Source organism: Pan troglodytes, chromosome 8 (assembly GCF_028858775.2).
Source record: "Pan troglodytes isolate AG18354 chromosome 8, NHGRI_mPanTro3-v2.0_pri, whole genome shotgun sequence".
Taxonomy (NCBI): domain Eukaryota; kingdom Metazoa; phylum Chordata; class Mammalia; order Primates; family Hominidae; genus Pan; species Pan troglodytes.
Window position 1 is genome coordinate 35208189 of NC_072406.2, and position 17135 is coordinate 35225323.

General features: G+C 39.0%; 1 protein-coding gene and 1 non-coding gene across 8 annotated transcripts in view; both read right to left on the reverse strand.

The window, feature by feature from the left end:
• The window catches only part of EBLN1 (endogenous Bornavirus like nucleoprotein 1), a 36706-nt gene that overhangs the window by 10239 nt on the left and 9332 nt on the right, over positions 1-17135 (reverse strand). The window contains exons 2-3 of one of the 7 annotated variants that reach the window (XR_010146823.1): positions 13540-13907; positions 10703-12054 (exon numbers count right to left, since the gene is read on the reverse strand). The exons of 4 other annotated variants lie outside the window; for them this stretch is intronic. The gene's annotated coding sequence lies outside the window, so the exon portion shown is untranslated. Of the gene's footprint in view, positions 1-10702; positions 12055-13539; positions 13913-17135 lie in introns of those variants that run through there. 2 more of the 7 variants (XR_010146822.1, XM_063781483.1) reach the window with 2 other exon arrangements.
• On the reverse strand, positions 10442-10515 carry TRNAN-GUU (transfer RNA asparagine (anticodon GUU)). The gene has a single exon. It is a non-coding gene; the product is annotated as a tRNA-Asn (tRNA).

Genomic DNA, 17135 nt, shown 5'->3' on the forward strand with positions numbered 1-17135 from the left:
GAAAGTGGTAATTACAAGGATTAGGGAATTGGCTGCTGCTGACAACAGTGGATGCCGTAGAGGAAGACAACAAAAGGCTGAGGTTAATTAATCACCAATTAAAGGCAAGCAGCAAAGTCAGACGGCCTCTTCCACACCATATAAAGAGATTCTCATCTTCTATGAGCCAACACCAAAAGAGGCTAAGAATCAAGCCCGAGCCTCAACAATAAGAGTAACAGAGCTTCGGAAGAGATTGAATGAGGAGAGGGCCTTGTTGGGAAGAAGTTGACCTTAAGGCATGGCATGGTGGCATCCTGAATTCCCACATTCTCCCAGACTCTGGGCCTATAGAAGTGGCCCACTTCATCCTGTTAAAGACCAGCACTGCTCGCTCGCTTGAAGATGATGCAGTCATCTGCCTTGCAAGGCCACAGGCATTCCTTTCAGATCCACTTCTACCTCCTGTTTGAGCCATCAGATAAATGAGTAGGGTTGAGTCATAACATGAGCCAGCCTGCTGAGAGAGGGAAGAGATGATGCTCTCAAAAGGAGATGTAGGACTGAGCTGACATATACCATCACAAACCAAGACAGGATATTTGGTGTTGGATCAAAGTGAGTAGAAGATAAGGCTGGATAAAGGAGGGTCAATCAAGACAGAGCATTGTCCTGTGAAACAGGATTTAACCCTGACAAGCAACCTAGGAGTTGGTGACAACACACTACAAGATCTTAGAAGCTTGTAGAAAACATGGCCACATTATGTGAGAGAAAGTGCTGGAACTTCCATGGCAGACAGGAAAATAAAGGATCAAAAGGTTAGGAAAATGTTCTAGAGTGAATATACCCTGTTGAGTGCCAGAAAACCCACTCACCAATGATAGACTGTGGGAGGGGCCAGAGGACACTGTTTAATAAAGCAATAAAGTCATCGGGATGAGGGGCACCAGCATCTCTGTGAAGGTCAGTGTGGCTGTCCCCTGTGGCCTTGGGCTGATATTGGTGATACTAGTACAGAACTGGGCTCCCTGATAACAATGTGGATGATAGTGTCCTGCAGTGATAAGGGCAGATTGTGGGCTATTATTCTAATGGCTGGCAAGTTTGGATTGAAAGAGGGAGAGGTGTCTGACTCACAGAGATGTGAAGCTGGTTAATGGAACATAGCATCTGTAGGGACATCTTGGATGAGCAGCCAATAAGCATAATACTCAAATTATACAATCAGGATAAATCAAGGCCAAGAGGGGTGGCTCGCACCTGTAATCCCAACACTTTGGGAGGCCGAGGCAGGAGGATTGTTTCAAGATCAGCCCAGGAAATGTAGTAAGACCGCCCGCATCCCTACAGAAAATTTAAAAATTATCCAGGCATGGTGGCATGCATCTGTACTCCAAGCTACTTGGGAGGGTGAGGTAGGAAGATCACTTGAGCCCAGGAGTTTGAGACTGCCATGAGCCATGACGATGCACACCACTGAACTTCAGCCTGGCAAAGAAAAGAAAAGAAAAGAAATCAACCACGGATCTTCAGGAGATTGAGACCAATCACCCCAATAAAAATGACCATATTCTGCCTCATTTCTGGATCCGAGCCACTACTCAGGCTAGGAACTCGTTAACTGAAGGGTAGATCAGGTCCCAGGAAGAATTCTATCACCCACAGCAAGTACATATGATAGATTCCCCCAGTCCTTTTTCCAGAGGGACATATAGCCATTTGTGTGGGTGAACTGGGGGAATAGGAATTCCTGACTTTTCAAGGGTTTGAATTCACATCGATACTAAAGGATCCAAAGTGTCATCACATCCCCATTTGCCATAGTTAGAGTGGGCACATTCACAAGCCAGGTAATAAATGCAGTCCTGGGTTCAACACCAGCTTGGGCAACGTAGGGAGTCCTTGACTCTACAAAAAATTTAAAAAATAGCTGGGCATGGTGGCACACACCTGTGGTCTCAGCTACTTAGGAGGCTGAGGTGGGAAGATCGCTTGAGCTCAGGAGGTTAAGGCTGCAGTGAATTATGATCGTGCCACTGCTCTCCAGCCTGGGCGACAAAGCAAGACCCGATCTCAAACCAAATAATAAAAAATTTGAAAAATTTTAAAAACCAAGACATATGATAAAAAATGGTTGTTGTTTTTACTCACTGAGTTTTATAGTGGTTTATTATGCAACAACAGATAATAAGACAGAACTTGGTATTTGGAAATGGTGTCTGCCTTAAGAAAAACTTGCAGCCTTACCTTGGGACCAGGTGGTAAGCAGGAGATGGAAGTCCTTAAAGAGCCCATTATTGAAGGCTTAAAAGACAGTAACGAAATAGCTATTGGAGTCTGAAGGAAAGGGGACATATTATAATTTATTAACAGGAGGTACAAACCCCATGAAGACAGTGGTGAAACTGTCATCTGCAGGAACGCAGAAAACAGAAAATGTACATAAGGAACTGATAGTTCTGGCTGAGGATATTTATAGGCACACTGTTGAAAGTACTAATTGTTTTTATTTTGCTTTGTTTTGTTTTTAGCCACCTATGAAAAGTACATGAGGAGTAGAATAGAAAAACAAGAGAAAGCTACAGTTTTAAAGCAAAATTTAGGGGAAATATAAAGGAATCAGGATTTGGCTTGGTACCCCTTTGTGGGATGACCCTCTATTGAAATTTGTGTGACGTTTTCATTGTGAATAGAGTGGGACTATAAATTTTTGGAAGGAAGACCACAGAGGTGAAGAGCTACATCCTGTCAAGGGTACATACCATCAACATGACTTATCACTGTTGATGTTGATCTTGATCACCTGGCTGAGGTAGTACTTGTAAGATTTCTTCACTTAAAGTTACTCTTTTCTCCTTTCCATACTGAACTCTTTGGAAGGAAGTCACTTAAGGAGTCAGGAGTTGTGCTTCTCTTCCTTGAGGGCTCACTTTTCTTTTCTTTCTTTCCTTTTTTTTTTTTTCTTTAATCGTAGAGACAGGGTCTGTGTTGCCCAGGCCAGTCTTGAACTCCTGGCGTCAACTGATCCTCCCGCCTTGGCCTCCCAAAGTGCTGGAACTACAGGTGTGAGCCACTGGGCCTGGCCTTCAACTTTCTTTTTAATTAAATGTGCTTAAATCTGTTTCTGGGTTCTGAATTATTTCCATTGGTCTGCTTATCTATCCTTGCTTCAATATCACACTGTGTTGTATAAGGGGGAAAATCCCCTCAAAATAATTCATATTTTCATTTTTAATTGTGATAAAATATACATACAACAAAATGTACATCTTAGCCATTTTTAAGTGTAGAGTTCAGTAGAATTAGTACATTCATACTGTTGTACAACCAGTCTCTGGAACTCTTTTGATAATACAAAACTGAAACCCTACACTCATTTAAAAACAACTCTCTATTTCTCCCTTCCCCCAGCCACTGGCAACCACCATTCTACTTTCTATGTCTGTGAATTTAACTATTCTGTGTACCTGATACAAGCAGAATTATACAATTCATACAAATCATCAATTTGTCTTTTGTGAGTGATATATTTCACGTAAGCATAACATCTTCAAGATTCCTCCATGTTGTAGCATTGTCAGAATTTCCCTCCTATTAAGGCTGAATAATGTTCCATTGTGTGTGTGTGTGTTTATCACATTTTGTTTATTCATTCATCATTTACCAAGTTTCTGTGGACACCTGGGTTGCTTCTACCTTGTGGGTATTGTGAATAATGCTGCTATGAACATGAGTGTACAAATATCTCTTCAAGATTCTGTCTTCAATTCCTTTGGATGTATGCTCAAAAGTGGAATTACTGAATCATGTGATAATTCTATTTTTAATTTTTTGAGGAATCGCCTGCTGCTTTCCCATGGTAGCCGTATAATTTTAAGTTCCCATCAACAGTGCACAAAGGTTCCAATTTCCCCACATCCTCACCAGCACTTGTTATTTTATGTTTTTTTGGATAACAACCATACTAATGTGTGTGAGGTGGTATCTCACTGTAGTTTTGATTTGCATTTCCCTAGCGCTAATGATGTTGAACATTTTTCATGTGCTTATTGGCCATTTGTACATCTTCTTATGGAAATGTCAACTCCAGCCCTTTGGCCACTTTTTAATTGGGCTGTTTAGTTTTTTATGGTTGTTGAATTGTAGGAGCTCCTTCCGTATTCTAGATATTACATCTTTATCAGATACATAGTTTGTGAATATTTTCTCTCATCTTGGGAATTACCTTTCCACTCTTTTAATAGTATCCTTTGAAGCACAGAAGTTTTAAATTTTGATGTAGTCTATTATCTATGTTTTCTTTTATTGCTTGTGTTTCTAGTGTCATATCTACTCAAACAAATACATAAATCATTGTCAAATCCAATGCCATGAAGCTTCCCCTTATATTTTAAGAGTTTTATAGTTGTAGGTCTCATATTGAGGTCTGTAATACATTTTGAGTTAATTTTTGCATATGGTATAAAACAATGATCCAACTTCATTCTTTTGTATGTGGATGTTCAGTTTTCCTACAACATTTGTTGAAAAGAATATCCTTTCCCTATTGAATAATCCCAGCACTTCTGTTGAAAGTCATTTTGTTGTAAATATAGGGATTTATTTCTGGGCTCTCTAGTCTTCCTCAATACAATTTGTGATGGTTCATCTTATGTATCAACTCAACTGAACCACAGGGTGCCCAGGTATTTGGTAAAACAGTATTCCTGGGTGTGTCTGTGAGGGTGTTTCTGGATGAGTTTACCATGTGAACTGGTAGATTGAGTAAACAGATTGCCCTCCCCAGTGTGGGCAGGCCTTGTCCAGTCAGCTCAGATTCAAACTGGAACTAAACTATTGGCTCTCCTGGGTCTTCAGTTTGCCAACTGTAGCTCTTGGACTTCTCAGCCTTTCTAATCACTTGAGCCAATTCCTGAAAGGAAATATATACGGTTCCTGTTTCTTTGGGGAACGCAAACAAATACATAAATTTTAAGATAGAAAAACAGCATTCAAAATTGCATATAGAGTATGAGTTCAGGTATTTTTATATTAGAAAAAAGTTAACAAATTAAAGTAACATATATTTGTTGTAGATAACTTGGGAGGTAAAGTGTAAAAAAGAAAAAAATCAGATCCTCTCATTTTGATGTATTTCACTCACTATCAAGAAATATTTATAGACCACCTATGTAAGTAATTCAGTCTTATTACAAAATAGGATTATACTTTTTGGACAGTTTTGTATCCAGCGTTTTGTGCCTAATGCCATATTTTAACATTGCCCAAAGGCATTATTTCTGAAGATCACTATATAAATGTCTGTATAAATGCTTTTTATATATTCTAATGTCTAATGTCTAAACCACAGTTTATTTCACTATTTCCATTAGTGTTTGATATTATCTCTTCTTTATAGTTTCTCACTATCTTAAGTAATGTTGCAATAAATATAATTGTACTGAAATTTTTATAGATATTTATTATTATAACCTTAGGCATTTACCACTTTAATAATAACAACGAATAATTTTGTTTGAACAAAGAAAGTACAACTTTTCTTGAGATTCTTGTACACTGATCCCTTCTTGAATGCCTTTCCTCAGTGGTATTCCTGGACTTTCCACAACTTTAAATATAGCTTTTTTCATATAGCTCTAGATTTTCCTCTTTTTTTTTATAGTTTCAAAATGACAGGACATTGTTTTCCTCCAATAGAGAACTCCAGATTAAAATTCTTAAGATTTTTGGTTATATTATTTGAGAAATTATTGAGTTCTCTTCTCCTACAGCAACTTTGAAGATCAAGTGTCACCTTGGTTTTAAAATGTACGCTTTATTTCCAAAAATAAAATTGAGTTAACTTAAATGCCATAATCATTTCTAAAAGGTTGTTTTTGTTTTGTATCTTCGATGGAAAGGGGTTAAGAGTACTTTTTATTTGCTTATAGGCAAAATTAAACCCTCAAGTAAATAGCAAATTTCTCATATTTCCTGCCTTAATACCACACATTTTTTTCTTACCAAGTCTATCATAGATGGCTAGGTCATAAGTGAGTAGGCATGGAAAATTGATTTCTAATTTCTATTATTTTTTCTAATCTTCATCTGTAAGTATTCCTCTGATAGGGTGTTAAGGACTGAATGTTTCTGTCCCCACCAAAACATATATTCTGAAGCCCTAATTCCCTATGTGATAGAAGCTGGAGATGGGGCTTTGGAGAAGTAATTAGTGTTACATGAGGTGATGAGGCTGTGGCTCTCATGATTGGATTAGTGTCCTTATGAGTAGAATATCAGAGAGCTAGACATTCCTTTCCCAGGTGCATGTGCAAAAAAGGGGTCACGTAAGCACACAGCAAGATGGCAGCTTTCCGCAGGCGAAGAGAAGAGTCAGCAGAATAAAACCTACCTTGCTGGCACCTTGATCTCGGACTTTTCATCCTTTAGAACTGTGAGAAATAAATTTTGTCTGTTGTTTAACCCACCTGGTCTGTGGTGTATTTTTTATTGTAGGCTGAGCAGAGCAGACTAAGACACAGGATTTAGTCGTAAATTTATTTTTCAATACTGATCGACGACAAGTTAAAAATTCACATTTTAGGGATCAGGTGTTGGATCCAGGTAATCACCAGAATGCATTTCTCTTTAAGAGTCCAGACCTCTGGCTTAACAAGATTGAAGATGGAAATGATTTTGGGGTGGCAATCCAGGATAAGGTGCTGGAAAGGGTGACTGCCATCAAGACCAAAGTGGAAGCTTTCCAGACAACCATTTCCAAGTACTTCTCAGAACGGGGGGATGCAGTGGCCGAGGCCTCCAAGGAGACTCATGTAATGGATTACCGGGCCTTGGTGCATGAGCGAGATGAGGCAGCCTATGGGGAGCTCAGGGCCATGGTGCTGGACCTGAGGGCCTTCTATGCTGAGCTTTATCATATCATCAGCAGCAACCTGGAGAAAACTGTCCACCCAAAGGGTGAAGAGAAGCCATCTATGTACTGAACCCAGGACTAGAAGGAAAATAAATGATCTATATGTTGTGTGGATTAAAAAAAAAAAAAATCACATTTTAACCTAATAATCTGTACGTTTACAGTTTAAAACTTATATTTTGGTGACTGGTGAAAAAACATAAAGGGGGGTTCTGGGATGTTGATAATTGTTTACAAAGATGTGTTAACTTTGTAAAAATGTATTCAGTTGTACTCAATAATTCGTGTACATTTCTGTAAGTATTTATGCTTAATCGAAAAGTTCCCTTTTCAATCATATTTCAAACAATTAAAATATTAAGATTTTTCTTAAAAATGTAGGCTTTAAAAATAACAAGATTTAAGTATTTGGTGTGATCTATAGACATAGTTTATTCTCACCCTATTCCTGTAAGCTCAACACTTAGTTTCAACATTAAAAACATAAAATACACTGACATTACCAAAACGGATTAACCCCAAGGACTTAAAATGAAATAATACAGTTGATAAAATTAACATTCTTACTTAATTAAAATGTTTCAAGTTCTTTAACTATTTTCTAGTTAAATGTATTATAGCTTATTCTACCCTCAATTCATTGCTGTTTTCAGTTGTAGCTATAAATTGAAGAACATTTTAGGTCCTGTGTCCATCAAAATTCAGAGAAATAAAAGTTCATATTTGCATTATTCATTATTATGTATTATGCATGCAGAAACAGAGCAGTTAGGTTTCTTCAGGCTTTTTTCCCTAAACTTTGCATTGCATGACATCGGACACAAGTGTTAGAAATGAAAGCAGAGACACGTTAAACCATGTGGCTTCCTCCTAGCCTCCATTATTTTCTAAAGAAACACTTGCATTATAAAAATACTTTACATGAATGACTTCTATGACTTTTGTGACAGATCTTTAATTTTTATCTATTATCTGTTTTGTCCTTTTCTGAATTAGATGAACAGTACATTCTCTAATGAGTTTTTATTTTTAAATCATAGCAATTGGTTCACCTTTTATTATGTTACTTCAGCGAATTTCCCTCTGATTTTGTATAAGCAGTTTAAGTATACAACTCTATTAGCAACATTAGGAACATATTTACATACTCAAATATACAACATAGCCTTTTAAATGCTATTCAGCCTTTAATTAAAGCTTTAAATGATCTTGACATATATCTGGGTTTGGCTGGTATTACAGAGCCCAGAAATTAAGGACAAAAAGATGCTCCTCAGAAATAGCATTTATTGCAACATCGACAACCATGACACATTGAAATTTTATAAGGCCAATGCATCCATAAATATTTGTGCAATTCTTCCAAATTGTTGCCCACCTACCTTTTTTTTTTTCTTGAGACAGGGTCTCACTCTGTCACCCACGCTGGAGTGCAATGAAGTGATCACCATGCTGGGTTAATTTTTTATTTTGTGTAGCGATGCGGTCTCATTCTGTTGCCCAGGCTGGTCTCCAACTCCTGGGCTCAAGTAATCCTCCCGCCTTGGCCTCCTAAAGTGCTGAGACTACCGGTGTCAGCCACCCACACTGGGACCCACCTATCTTACCTGCCTGCAAGAGCCAAGGAAATGGCCTAAGCACTTGTCCACATAATAACAGCAACTGCTTCTGCTTACATTAGAGGGGAGTTTTGCACTCAGTGCGGCACCTCCATTCCCATTTAATTCTCCTTCATTTTCTGGTCTCTAAATCATATTAATACCCAAAATAGGGTGAAATAGAATGTATTTAGAAATTTAAGATCAAATTTTAAACTGCCATCTAGGCCCCTGGTCAAGTACAAATTCTGGTACTATCTCACAAAAGTGTCCTGAAACAGGGGTCTACGTGGATGTGCCAATTCCCAAACATCAGCTTGGGGTCAAAGAATCCTTAGTCTCTAGACTCCATGGCCTGAATCTATCCTGAATCTGTCTCCTTCCAGATTTTGCCTGCCTCTCTCTCTCATCTTGCCTTCTGTACCTAAATGCTAACAAATTGTTTCCCTAAGACAGATTCCCCAGGAAGACTTCCTATGCACACACAGCTTTCATTTGAATAAAATTGAGCAGCCCAATGAATGCATAATTTAACAATGCCCTTTAGCACGCCACAAATGTTGTGTTGGTTTTTATTTTACCCCCTTTACAAGATTTGGAGCAAAATATTAACGAAACTTCATAAAAATCAATTCAAGTATCATTTTGGTTTTAAATTAACTAATTAGGTAGCTGTATTTTAGAGGAAGGAACTTCCAAGAAGGCAGTACATCAGGGAGGAGCTTGGGCTTGGGCCTGACTACCCAGGTTCCAAACTCACTGTGACTTCCGGCAAATTACTCAGCTATTTACTCAGTCGCACTGTTCCTCAGTTGCCTCATCTTTACAATGGCAATAATAGGACCTGGAAGACTTATGAAGATTACATACCTTTCTCCACGAAAGCACTCAATAAAATAAGCCTTTATTAATATGTCAACTGAGCTGAAATATAACGAATATAAAACAATATATCCACAGGAATAAGATGTATTAGTTCTTACACTTTTCTTCAAAACTGTCTTTCAATTTTTTGTAGTCCAAGCCAAGACAATAATTATTATGATGAAACTATGATTATTTCTCAAAGTAATAAAATAAAAGGAAACTATTTTGAGAAGGCTTTGCATTTGGGGAAATAAAAGGTGGGGGACGTTGAAAGTAGAAAGTTGAAGCAAAGTATGGTAGCAGCTTCACTTTTAATCTTTCTCATCATTCTTTTTTTTCAGGTTTAACAGTCATACTATTGTAAAAGAGGTTTTCTCCTTTTCCGCATTGATGGGAAGTGTTGCAGGCTTATTCTATTCTCTACTAAATTCAAGCGTTTTAGTAGAAAAAGTAAAATATAATATATATTCTTACAATATTGTCCACACGAAAGATTTACTACACAAAAATTATTTCTGAAGGCATTAATACCAGGAACAATTAATGTTTAAGTCGCAAACGGAGATGTTTACGCTGACAGGGAACAGACAAAAGGGCGGCCATGCTTCAACAAAATGTAAGAGTTTTCAGTTTGCAGCTTGAACTTGACACTGTTGAAATGCATGCATTTCGGTGGCTCCGTTACATTTCACGCGTCACGAAGCCGAGCAAGACCAGCCCGGGCCGTCTTCCCCGTGTACGCGCGGGCCTCCGGGGACGCGCAGAGCTGGAGCGGCGGGCGCGCGCGGCAAACGGGCCCGCGCGGCCTCTGCGCGTCCCCGCTCAAGCACCCTGGCGAGGCCTAGACCGCCGTGACGACCCCGGGGAAGGTCTGGCTGCGCTCACCTGCAGCCGGGAGAGGACAGCGTGGGAGAGGAGGCAGCTCTGCACCGGCCGAAAGCGAAGGGCTCGCCGGCTGGCCGCGTAGTGTAAGGGTCGGTGGTTTCTTTGCTTGGTCCCTGGAAATCCACCCCTTCTTATCCCGGAGGCCTGAACTCGATTTCTGCAAAACTTCCCGCGACCAGCTCGTAAAAGGAGAGCGCGTCCCTGGGTGGGCTCGAACCACCAACCTTTCGGTTAACAGCCGAACGCGCTAACCGATTGCGCCACAGAGACTCCCGTGTCATTTTCCCCTTCTGCCTTAGCCTTTATGAAGAATAATAAAGGCAGTATGTGGCTGTTTCTGCTTTCTGATTGGTACTATCAGAACCAAAATGTTTTACTTCACGTTTCCAACCCTCTTAATTCTATTTTCCACGTTTTAAGCATATCGCAAAATTATACAACAAAATCAAGCAGCATTGCAGATTGCAAAATGTATTAAAATACTGTTGCTCCCCCCCGCCAACTCCCATTTGGAACGTTGTATTTCAGGAAAATAACTATTTCTTATTAGTTTTCTTTTATGAGAAAATCAAAGCTTTCATCTTGTGAGCTGAGAAACTTTCCCTTTGTTTCAAACAATTTGACCAGTGCTTCGTTCGCTCATCTCTCGTGATTTACTTGTGTAGTATTCCCAAGGTCATCTGAATTTTATTTGGCTGCTTTATTTTTATATTCAGGTATTACTAAATGCATAGATGAAATCCCTATTTGTTTTGTACTAAATACAGTACAATGATTTCACACTAACATTTTGTTACTGGAAAGAAACATCAGGGAAAAAAAGCTACAGGAACATTTCTTAGTTCCAGTGCGTTGTAGTTTATTGCTAAATCTGCCCTCGTCCCTGGAATTAGCCTACACACCCACATCGAAGCCATAGCACTTAAAACACACATCTCGAGGGATAATTAAAACCCAATTTGAGGAAAGAGAAGTTAAAGAAGAAAAAGGAATGATTTATACTAACTCCTGAAAATTTTTAGCACAGAAACACTGCAGGTAAACATGCTCCATTCCTATAAATACTTCAATGAAAATCGTTCCCTTTATGTGAATGTTTCCTGGTGCCTTTTAAGGTACACTTCTAAGTTCCAAACGCTCTTTTTCTCCCTTCTTCTCTCCTCAAATAATTGCGAGTTTCCACTTGAGAACGTGATGTTTAAATTTTTAACAGTCACTAAACCGCTCTGTACAGAATCCCTCCAAAAACAATCGCTATCATGATTTATAGACGTTGTAAGCGACGCGTCTTGGTCCAATCAGCATTTTGAGTTCCCGTTGCATGGTAAGACAACTTAAATTGGCTTTGGAACCAATTAGAAGCCGAGTTCCCTGAAAGCGTTGAGATGTTAAACAGCTGTGAATTCACGCCAAGCTGCACCACGCCACTTTCAACAAACTTTTGGAAGTGCACTTGAAATTTTTGAATTTGAAAAAACAATCTAGGAAATGCTTCTACAGAGTGTATGAGAAGTCTCATTTCATTAGACGATGCTGCTTTGTAATTGGTAATATTTTATGTACCTGTTAATGGGAGCTAAAACTATCAGGTACTGGCTTTTCTTCTCCAAATACCAAACTGAGTGTCCTTTCCTCTGTTGTTTTTGTGACTATCCAGTTAGAACAGACTGCAACGGGTGTACCTCACTGCCCCATCATTCAATGTTTACTCTTCTGTTTAAAGTAATATTAGGAACGGTTCTACTCATGTAAATCTCTTCAGCTCCAATATCTTTTCCTCACTTCAGTCATCATACTAGCATTTGACTTCTAACAAGAGAGATAATGAGAAACAGTCGATGAGAAAAACTAACTCAGAAAGGAATATTAACTCATTCTAGGCTAAAAAATTGTCTATGTAAGTACCACTATTGGTTTTAAAACTGTCTTCAAGCCTGGTTCTGTAGTTTTTAACATTTTACATAAAATGGCTGTTTCCACGGTTACTTAGCTCTGCCTTGTTTTCCCTCTCCACTTGAAACTACTTCAAAGGAGCATATAAATGTTTAAAATATTGAATGGACTCTGAACATTTTATTCCAATGGTATATATCAAGCACATCTTTTATGCAGAATGATCACTAACAAAAATAAGGGAGAAGAATGCATTGTCATCTAAATCTTTGTGATTATCTCATCTTAGGCCATAATATTTATGTTCGGTTTTTAAAGCCAAACTAAGCCCACTGGATTAATTTTAGAAACATACATTATCTTTTCTTAATTTTAAGATAACCCAAGATAAATGAGTCCTATAGCTTCATTAGCACTTGGGTCTTTATAAGTGCTAAAAGTAAAATGAACTGGGCATTTTGCCCCTTTTTTTGTGTATGATACACAACTGAACTGCAAATTTACTTTTCCCAAGAATATGCCCTATCAATGGGGCTCATCTGTGCAGATTAATGGGCATATATATTTTATTTTCTTCTTGGAGAGGAAGAGAGAAAAGCAAGAACATCTGTGCAAATAGGATTCACCTGTCGTAACAGGCAAGCCACAATGGACCACACTGATCTAACACCTTCCAGATACCATGAATCCAAGGCTTTCAGATAATATTCTTCCAGCTTCATCCCAACAGCATAGGCAACTCACAGGGTTGCCATTAGCAGGATTGTGCATGACCTGAATTCTTCTTCATTTCTGTATTTCAGAAGTATGGTGACGGAGTCGTTAAAAACGAAAAATCCAGTTAAAAAAAATGTTTTTTAATAGCCGGGTATGGTGGCTCACACCTGTAATCCCAGCACTTTGGGAGGCTGAGGCGGGCAGGTCACCTGAGATCTGGAGTTCAAGACCAGCTGGCCAACATGGTGAAACTCCGTCTTTACTAAAAATACAAAATTAGCCAGGCGTGGTGGCAGGCGCCTGTAATCCCAGCTACTTGAGAGGCTGAGGCAGAAGAATCGCTTGAACCCGGAAGGTAGAGGTTGCAGTGAGCCAAGATCACACCATTGCCCTCCAGCCGGGGTGACAAGAGCAAAAACTCCTTCTCAAAACAAAGAAAAAAAAAAGTTTGGAATTGTTTTTTAAATCAAGCGAGTTACAGAAGTCATCCCAATAAGTGGAAGGTGGTGGCACCAGGAAATAAGTTAAAAGACAACACTACACAGATGTCTCTAAGAGCAAGAGGAGAATTATGAAACTAATTCTCAAAACAAATACAAATCATATTTTACAACTGATTTATAAGTAAAAGTAAATCGAACCCTTCCAACCAGCCTCAAGCTTAAAACCACATTTCCTACTCACCAAAAGTATCCTTCTCATATAAAACTGGAGGACTAAGGTCAGTTATGTTTAACAAGCCAAAAGGAGCATCACAGAAACTAGCATTCGACTGGGCGTGGTGGCTCACAACTAGTAATCCTAGCACTTTGAGAGGCTGAGGCAGGAGGATAGCTTGAGACCAGGACTTGAAGACCTGCTGGGGCAACATAGGAAGACCCCATCTTTACAAAAAATCCAAAAATTAGCTGGGTGTGGTGGTGTGTGCCTGTAGTCCCAGCTACCTGAGAAGCTGAGGCAGGAGGATCACTTGAGGCCGGGGAGGTTGAGGTTGCAGCTGCAGTCAGTTGTGATTATGCCACTGCACTTCAGCCTGGGTGACAGAGCAATACCTTATCTCAAAAAAAAAAAAAAAAGGCAATCAGCATTAAGGTATATTAGCATATTTCTTTTTTATTATTTTTTAAAATTGTATCACTTAGTTGGAAAATCTTGTGAAATTATTCAGATAATTATCTCTAAACAGACATGGTTTAAGAGAAAAGCTAAAGGGGGGCAAAATAATGCATCAATAATCTGCCTGGTGGGTTCAAACAAAAATTATATATATATTTTTTACTTTGTGAACCTCTCTTTTGTATATGAAAATACTTTCAAACCATTTTTATAGCTTTAATAATGCAGAGCTAAAATTTTAATCACTGCAGATCTCTTTAGTAGAAGAGTGTTATTTGCAAACAGTATCAATGATTTCATCTGGGTCCAGACCAATACAATCTTGGATCTAGCTAGAAATGGTTGGGGGGTGGAGGGGTGAGAAGGAGAACTTTAACTTTCTTCAGTATACTGGGGAAACTTCTGCTGAAAGACCTTATGGTTATCTCAGTAAATTGGCTAAGTTGTATCTCATTTTCCATCTCCTGACTACAACGCTATTAGCATGGGAGCCACAGTGTTCAATTTTCCATGATGTGTTCACAGAAACAACTTGAGGCAACAGTTCTTTGCTATTCAATCTCTACAGTAAAAATGCTGATAAATTGGCAGTCCCGCCTATCTTTCTGAACTCAGCTATTAAAAATCAACATTAAAAATTTTAGAATAGATACAAATATCCTCTTGCCATTTGCTTCGAAATAAGAAAGTAAGCAGGTGCCCAAGGAAGACTTGACTCCTCAGCTGTGACTGCCAGAGGTTGTGGGTAGGGAATAGGCCGGTCAAACAATCCACTGAGGAACCCAGAGACACAGGGGAGAAAAAAACAGTGTGGAATGAATTCAACAAGGTAGGCAGATGGAGGAGGAAGAGCACTAAATATTGCATGATTCAGGGAAGTGCTCATTTATTTCCTCCTCTATAAAATTAATAATATTTGCCCTACCTAATTAATAAGCCTATCAGAAAATAACATGTGATTTATGTTTTTTCACCTCTAAAATGTTAGACAAATATGCCATTTAAAATTTTTAAACTCAGGCCAGACATGGTGACTCACACTTATAATCCAGCGTTTGGGGAGGCCAAGGTGGGAGGATTGCTTGAGGCCAGGGGTTCAGGACCAACCTGGACAACATAGCAAGACCCCATCTCTACAAAATAATAATAATAATAATAATAAAATTAGCTAGGTTTGGTGGCACGTGCCTGTTGTCTTAGCTACTTGGGGAGCTGAGGCAAGACGCTGGCTTGAGCCCAGGAGTTTGAGGTTACAGTGAGGTATGACCATACCACTGCACTCCAGCCTGGGCAACAGAACAAGCCCCTATCTCTAAAACAAACAAAGTTAAAGATGAACAGTTCTGTTTAAAATAAGTGAAAGAAAAAAAAATCCTACTTCAATCAGAGGGTATGATTTCGATTAAGGTAAAGAATCTAAGCCTCTTGCATTAAGGTAAAGATGAGTTATTCAGGAAAAGCCACCAGACAGCATCACACACTTCCTGGTGGTCTCCAGGTGTTCCCAGCAGTGGCATAGAGGGCATAATATAAGGATGAAACCAGCCTGGGCAACATGGCGAAACCCCTTCTCTACCAAAAATACAAAAAGTTAGCCGGGTGTGGTGGTGCATGCTTGTAGTCCCAGCTACTCCAGAGGCTGAGGTGGGAGGATCCCTTGAGCCCAGGGAGACGGAGGTTGCAGTGAGACAAGATTGTGCCACTGCACTCCAGCCTAGGTGACAGAGTCAGACCTCATCTCAGAAAAAAAAAAAAAAAAAAGATGAAAACACTGCTCTCCATTTCCACAATTCCAGTAAAATTTCAGGTATGGGGGGTACAGACCAAATGCCCCAGAAATGGCTCCCTCCTTGCTACCTTGAATTAAAGGCAACTAACTCATGAAGACAGTTGTTCCTAGTAAAAAGTTGGTACTCAGCGCCCTGTTCATTCAACAAATAGTTGTTGCATCATTATAATTTTGAAAACATATAAACATTATCTTTGGGATTTATAGGTATGGGTGCTGATCTAGATTTTAAGCAAACTTTATATAAAACCCATATTTGAAAAAAAAAGTTTTTGTAGAATTACGGAATGATTCACCTTAGAATAGTGTAAATAGCAAGTGCTCTCGTGTATTTACAGTATGATTCCACCGAAAGGATGATTTTAAAATGTGAAATCACAGGAATCAAGTACTCGCCCAGTGCCTGGAATTTATGGGGTATAGAAAAAGTTGGTTTATTTTCCCTGTGGCTCTTTCAGGTCATTATTCCTCATCTAGCAGCCCAAGTTTCCTCTTCTTTTATTTCTTATCTGTGGTCAGTCGCATGGATTCGACTTTTGCAATGTCTCTCAACTTTAGCTTTGTCCTCTCCTTCTCACCCCCATTCACACCACTCAATATTAATCCAATACATTCCACGTACCTGCTTCCCTGCCATAACCTAAACTCCAACAAATGTGTACCAAAAATAATACAGCATAATAGATAGCATATATAATGCACATTTACTGTTAGACCCTGTGCTAAATACGACACAGGCATCATTTTTCTCTCACCTACTCTGTAAGACAGTACTATGTTATGTCTGCGGATAAGGAAATGATGGCTTACAATGGTTTAAATTTTAACTTTAAATCTGTTTAAACTTCAAATAAGTATCCCAAAGTACCACTTGCTCTGTCTTGCTTTTTTTGTTCATCCCGCTACTTGGAACACCCGCTCATCTATCTCACCTACTAAAATCTTATTCCTCCTTTAACTTTATCCTCATCCTCTATGAAACCTTTCCTGCTCTCACCAACTAGATGTAATCTTTCCTTCTTGTAAACCCTCTCCCACTTTTTACTTCTCCAAATCTCACATTATATTATAACCATTTCTGTGCTTAATTCCCCCTTCTAATTTGTGTATTCCTTGAGGTTAGAAACATTATTCATCTTTAAACTTACCGTAGCACTTGACTTGGTCAATTATAAAATGTGTTGGATAATTGAAAATTGATAAGTGAAAATAAAGGAACTATGTTAAATATTTTTTATGAAAAACTATTGCAGTCAGCCAGGCATGGTGGCTCATGCCTATAATCCCAGCACTTTGGGAGGCTGAGGCGGGCTGATCACCTGAGGTCAGGAGTTCAAGACCAGCCTGGCCAACATGGCGAAACCCCGTCTCTACT